The sequence below is a fragment of the Mustela putorius genome, unplaced genomic scaffold, assembly GCF_011764305.1.
Source record: "Mustela putorius furo isolate JIRA1106 unplaced genomic scaffold, ASM1176430v1.1 tig00000145_pilon_pilon_pilon, whole genome shotgun sequence".
Lineage (NCBI taxonomy): Eukaryota > Metazoa > Chordata > Mammalia > Carnivora > Mustelidae > Mustela > Mustela putorius.
This window is the reverse complement of record NW_025421294.1, coordinates 48,279,119-48,285,730: the sequence shown is the minus strand read 5'-3', so window position 1 is coordinate 48,285,730 and position 6,612 is coordinate 48,279,119.

Here is a 6,612-nt window from a genome sequence, read left to right as displayed (position 1 = left end):
ACTCCCATGGCTGTGCAATCCTGAACTCAGAGAGGGTCAGGTGAGCATTTGTGACTTGAATCCCCAGACTGCCATCGTGATGCTGGTTCAGGTGGGCCTGGCCTCCCTGGGGACAGAGGAAGGCCCCCCAGATGTTAGGGAAGAGGCAAGTGGGAGGAGCAAGGGCTCAGGCATGGCCTGCCTCTGTGCCCTGCAACTCACAGTCTGCTCTCATAGCTCTGCCAAGTGGCCAGGCCTGGGTTTCAGGCCCAGAGTTGCCAAGACAATAGCTGGACGAGGGCATTCTAAGCTTACCAAGGATCACAAATGCAGGGCCTGGATGGGGGCATGAACTTGGCAGCTTCAAGTGGTAGCACACAAGCCTGGCTAGAGAGAGGAAGGGGAAGAAGTCAAATATTCATCCAGGCAGCAATACTTCCAAGAAGACAAGGAGCCCCCAAGGGGGCCGGTGAGGGATGCTTCCTGGTTCTTTTCACCACCTAGTCCTCAGGCATGGTCACCCCTGACTTCTGGGAAGCCTTGGCTTTGGAGGGATCCCCCATCTTCTGAGGCTCTAGATGCTTTCGAAGGAGTGGATCAGTCCCCAGTAATGGGGCCAACAGCCAGCAACACCCAGCTGTGGCCATGCCCACCTGGGACTAGCTGACCATCTTTCTTCCTCTTCTCAGCTTGCCTGCAGGCTGGGTCTGGGCCAGAGGGGAAGGTGCCTGACAGGGTTTAAGATGCAGCCTTGAGGACTTGGCTCTTGCTGCCTAGGCGTTACAGCCAATGTGTGTTACCAAGGTCCCTTGGCCTCCATCTGTCAGTTCCAGAAACCCATTCACCTTGGGAGAGAAGCTTCTGGCAGCACAACTGGTGGATCATGAAACTGTAGCCTCTCCAAGCTGGCAGGGAACTCGGAGGTCACTGAGTGCAGCCAGAGACACTGCTGTAAGCTCCAACCTTGGAAATGGAACATTCCCAGGTGTTCTCCCAGGGGGAGGGCAGGGGGGTCTCCATCGGGTTGCACAATTTGTAAACCCACCTGAGGAGTTTACAAAAATTCCCAATGCCCAGGCTGATTGTAACGGAGTCTCACTGGGGAGAGGACTAGACTCTTTAACACCCCACTCAGGCGATGTCAACGTGCAGCCAAGGTTGAGGACCAGGCCAGGGTTACCTGCAGCTTTCTGGGACCATAGTCATGATAGCAGGGCCTCTGCTGTTACCCAGACATGGATCTGAACTCCTGCTCTGCACCTTCACCCACTGAGTGACCACAACCAACCTTCTGGGCCTCTGTTTCCTAATCTACAAAATATGCATCAAAGTAATACACCTGTCTTAGATGCTATTCTCAAGGCCAAATGTATGAATCCCTGAGAAGCACACAGCACTATGTTTCATTCTCCATACCAGGCCGATGAATGTGTTTATTGTTACTACTTTTCCCAAGTCAAGTATTCCTTTAGAAGGTTGTTTGGTAGGTTAATTTCAAATGTTCTTTTTCTGGCTGCAGGAGTGATCTTCTCAAAACCCAAGTTTGTTTCTCTCACCCACCCACTTAGAATCATTCTGTGGTTTTCTGTTATTCTCAGGGGACAAGACAAAAGTCTTCAGTTTGACCTACAAACTTTCAAGATCCAGGCTCTGCCAGTCATCTTCTCATCTTACACCCTTCCCCACCGCTGCCCGGGGGAGGGGGCTTTTTTGATTGCTCCAACTGCCATGCTTTCTCACACCACAGGACCTTTGCATGAGATGCTCCTCCCTGAAATGCTTCCCCTCCCTGCTACCCACGGTTAATTCACCATGTAGCTCTCAGCTTTGGTGTCCTTCCACCAGTAAAATTCTCCTTGGCCTCTTATCAGGAAAAATCCTCACTTGGCATTCTCATGGCACCATGTTTCAGTTGACATTTTACCTTTATTTGGTGGTCATTTGCCCAATGTCTGTCACCTGTACTAGAGGCTGAGTTCCAGGAAGACAGAGACCATCTCTGTGTTTTGCTCCTCCCAGTATTCCCAACGCTTAACTCAGTGCTTGGCACATAGTTGAGGGTCAGTAGTTAGATGTTGACTAAATAAACTGACCAAATATGGTCACGAGATAAATTCCAACAGTTGTTCAAGTGTGCCTTCTAGAACTTCTCACAGCAGTCTGCACCCTTGACCCCTGGGCTCCCTTGCAAGTGTAGGCAGGCACCACTGGGACTCCCACTCTCCCCTCCTGTCAGAGGCAGGCCACTGGCCAGGGTGGCCTCCGCCATTAAAAGATGGCGCCTGGCTAGTTGCCAGGTTAGGATTGCCTCGTGAGACTAAGCGGAATGCCCAAAGAGGAAGTAAACAGCACTGGTTGCCAGTGAAGTTGTTCGTTTAGGTGCACAGCCTGATTCGCTCCCTCCTGTACCCTGCTCACTGATTGGTCATGTAAGCGTATATAAGTGTGTAGACTTGCAGAAATAGAGAGAAGATGCATCCGAACTGGGGCGTCTTGTCGTCCTTGCGGGTCGAGGGCCCCTCCTCTTTGTTCCTTATAGAAAATGGCTCTTCCAGACCCTCCATATCCTGTCCTGGGCAGGTTCTGGTTGAATGGTGCCTGACTGGGACAAAAACTAGGGGATGGGGAGCTTTTCAAGAGTGATTTGCTCATACAGTTCTGCCCGCTGATGGGGCAGCTGAGAAGTAGTTCCCGATGCCCTTGTTAGCCTTTCACCTTCCGAGGCCCTTGAGCTCCATGTTAAGGTCATTCCTTAAATGACTTTTATTCGATAAGGGAGCCCAAGTGGAACGTGGACTTTTTACACCAGGAGGCCATTTTGGGTCCTCGTCAGCCTCAACTTGAAGAGCACATGGGACAGGCATGACTCAGTGTCGCTGAACTGACAAGGGCATCAGTGAAAATAAATCCCAGAGACAAAGGTGAACTCTTCCTTCTCATTTTTAATCAGGGCCAATCTGAGGGAAAATTATAAAGTAGATGAAGAATGTCTTTTTTTAAAAAGCCATTTGCCCAGAGCCATCTTCGTGCCTTTGCTGAGAATTTTTTTTTTCCAGGCTTCTGTCTCTGAAGCAGGGAGAGGGGGAGGGGCCGGGCCAGGAAGTTCCCGGATGTTACTAGGAGCCCATCAGCCTGGCTGGCACTCCTCTCGCCCTCAGGACCTGCGGCTGAAGAGTTCGACCTTCCAACTCTTCCTCAGAGCTTCAGATTCACCTTCCACCTGGGCCTAAGGGCAGTTTTGGAAATGGCACCAAGAAAGGGAAAAATGAAGAAAAAGGAACACCCCCCCCCTTTAAAGAGCAGAATGGAGTCTTTCCTGGTTTCCCGTTTCCCTCAGGCCTGGCCAGGGACTGGCAACGCAGGCTGTGCTTTAGAATGAGCTGGGGAGCTGATTCACCCGCCAGATCCCCCCTCATCCTCACCCCTGCAGGCCCCACCAGGGAAACTGAGGAGCTGGAGAAGGTAGGACCCTGCCCTCTCCCACACTCCCACCCTGCCCTGGGGGCTTCTGACTCCTCTCCTGACATGGGTACCACTGGGGCCCTCCCCGGCCTTGCCCTGGCAAGAACCCAGGAGCTGTCTGCTGGATCCATCCATCATTAGCTTCCATCCTGCTTTGTGGGAGGGAAGTGTCTGTGGCCCAGCCCCTCACCACTCAGGAGTGCTTCCAAATCAGGGCACTTCTCATTGCCTGACACCCACCCTCCTAGGGGATACACAGGTGGCAGGGAGGGTCTGCGGCTCACACATGGGCCTGCTCACCCTCTGGACTTAAATGCCCGCCCAGGCCTAGCCATGCACTCACCAGCTAGGTGACCTTTGCACTGACCTAACCTTTGCAAGGGCTCAAACTTCTCCATCTGTAAAGTGGGGCTGATGATGCTAGTAGCTGCTCACAGTGGTGTTGAGAAGCTGAAAAGAGACAAAGCGTGTAAAACCCAGCATAAGGCCGATGTTGGATAACATGACTTGTCTTCCAGCTCAGGACACCTAGTGCTGAAAGTCTTGGATGCAGGCGGAAGGCCGAATGTGGAAAATCAACCTTTCAGGATGCGCCGGCCTGAATGACCCGGCTGCTTTACTTTATGTTTCAGGAACTTCAGGCTCTTCCAGCTCTGCTTTAGAGACAGAAACAGAGATGTTTAGGGCCAAAATGGATGCTGGAACCATCTGATCCAACCCTTCATTTTACAGATGGAAACACTGAGGCCACGAGATGGGAAATGACTTGGCCAAAGGCACCCAAGGCATCAAGGCAGAGCTGGGACTGGAACAGGGATTTCTTGTTTCCCAGACAACTGCTGTATTCCTTGCACTAAACCAGCTATCTCTGCAATTTTGAATGTATGTGAAATTCTTCCACTGAAAGTGTTAGGAACACATGCAGCTCTTGTGTTTTTATTTTTTCTCTTCCCCAGTGTGCAAGGTCATGGCCGCATAGTACTGTAAGACAGAGTCTCTTTCTCTCTTCTCCCCCTCATTTGGCTCTGAATCTAGAAAACAGCCTAGAGACCAGAGTGGCTCTTCCAGCCTCTAAGCCTAGGGCCTGGAGGTTTGTGCAGTAGACGTTCTCCCCCTAGTGGAAGGAGTGAAGATGACAGACAGGAAGTGAAGAAAAGAGTTTCCCCCTCCAGGGCCTGGGGGCTGGGGTGTGATGCTGCCAGGATCTGTGGCCTCCCTCACCTCACCCTAATCAGAGCACAGTCAGATCCCATCTTTACTTAAAATTCTGCTATTTTGTACATCGTAGAGCTTCTTTGCATTTTGATTTATTAACATATTACATTGAAATATTATTTATATTACTGAGGGTTTTGGCAGCCCCTGAAATTTTGTGCCAGAGGCAAGTGCCTCACTTGCCACCCGCCCCCAGCCATAGTTCTAATCCAGAAGTCAGTCCTGAAACACTCTGCAGACACATGACCTGCAGCCTCCCTCACCTGTCAGGTGAACCGGAGGCCGGGCCAGGACCAGGGCTGGCCTGTTCAGGCAGCACGGGTCCAGTGTTCTTTGCACCATAATAACCAGAGCTGCACATTGTTGGCTTTCTCCAGAAGGGGATGGTGACAAAGACTCTCTCGTGGCCTAAATTCTAGCCACACTACTTGGAGCAGTTGTCTGGACTAGGCCTGTCAACCTTGACCTATAAAGAATTGAATGAGAACATTACCATAGTTTCTAATAGCTCAGGGTCGTGTCCTAACTGTGACCCTAAGTGCCTCCTTTAAGTGACTGATGGAAGGGGCGCCTGGGTGGCTCAGTGGGTTAAGGCCTCTGCCTTCGGCTCAGGTCATGATCCCAGGGTCCTGGGATCGAGCCCCATGTCGGGCTCTCTGCTCAGCGGGGAGCCTGCTTCCCTTCCTCTCTCTGTCTGCCTCTCTGTCTACTTGTAATCTCTGTCTGTCAAATAAATAAATTCTTAAAAAAAATAATTTAAAAAAAAAGTGACTGATGGAAAAAACTCAAGGCAGCCCAAAAACAAACAAACAAAACTGTATTGTTTGTTCCAGGTGGCATCTGAAGACAGTGTCTCCCAGGCTCTGTGGGAGGGTAGGAGCCTACTTTGGATAAATGCCCTTAGCAAATGTAGGTGGGTTTCATGTGGACCAACCTTTTCCTCTGTTTTGTAGTTCTTTACTCCACTGACTCCAGAGAACCCCTCATCCCTATTCCCTCCACACCCCAAAACACCCAGTCACATCTGTACAAATCAAAGTTGGGTTCAGTTCATGTTGGATGCTTTTCCCTATTGTTAGAGTGATTATAATACTGATTAAATCTGGGGACGCCTGGGTGGCTCAGTTGGTTAAGCAGCTGCCTTCGGCTCAGGTCATGATCCCAGCGTCCTGGGATCGAGTCCCACATCGGGCTCCTTGCTCAGCAGGGAACCTGCTTCTTCCTCTGCCTCTGCCTGCCATTCTGTCTGCCTGTGCTCGCTCTCTACCCCCCTCTCTCTCTGATAAATAAATAAAATCTTTAAAAAAAAAAAATAAAAAATAAATCTGTCTTTACCACTTTGATGAGTATCAGCTTTCTTTGTCTTTGACAATGGGTGCCTTTCAAAGTGTGTCCCTTATGAGAAAAGACCCTGGGCTCAAGAGCAATTTCACTGGGGAAAGATGCACCCCGTTCTGGGTCTTCATCAATGCCTACAAACGGAAAGGCCTAAAGATAGGCCTTGCTGGCTGAGGCCCATGGCAAGCAGCCAGAGCCAGGAAGAGAGGCTGGTGCCCCCGTGTGGCTGGGAAGGTCCCCTCCTGGGAACACCTTCCTTGTCTGGACCTCCATCCTGCCTTCTCTGGTCCTGCCTCCTCTGCCTGAGGACTTCCAGTGGCTCCCCAAGGAGGCAGCCCCATCAGAAGTGTCAGGAGATGAACCAGCCCTCACCCTCACCAGCAGGGGGCTACCAGAGTCCCCCTCAATAGTGTCACCTGTTTCTGCCCCACCTGTCACAAACCTGGTGCTCCGATCTCATAATCTCCAGCAGCCCCGGACCACAGCTAAGGAAGACAACACCCCAGCTCTGGGTCCTGCCAGGTCTCTGCCTCTGTCTGCCCCATCCCCCACAAAGAGGGCTAAGTATCCCTCATCATCTCCACGACCATCCCTGGGGAGTCCTGACAAGGGCACATG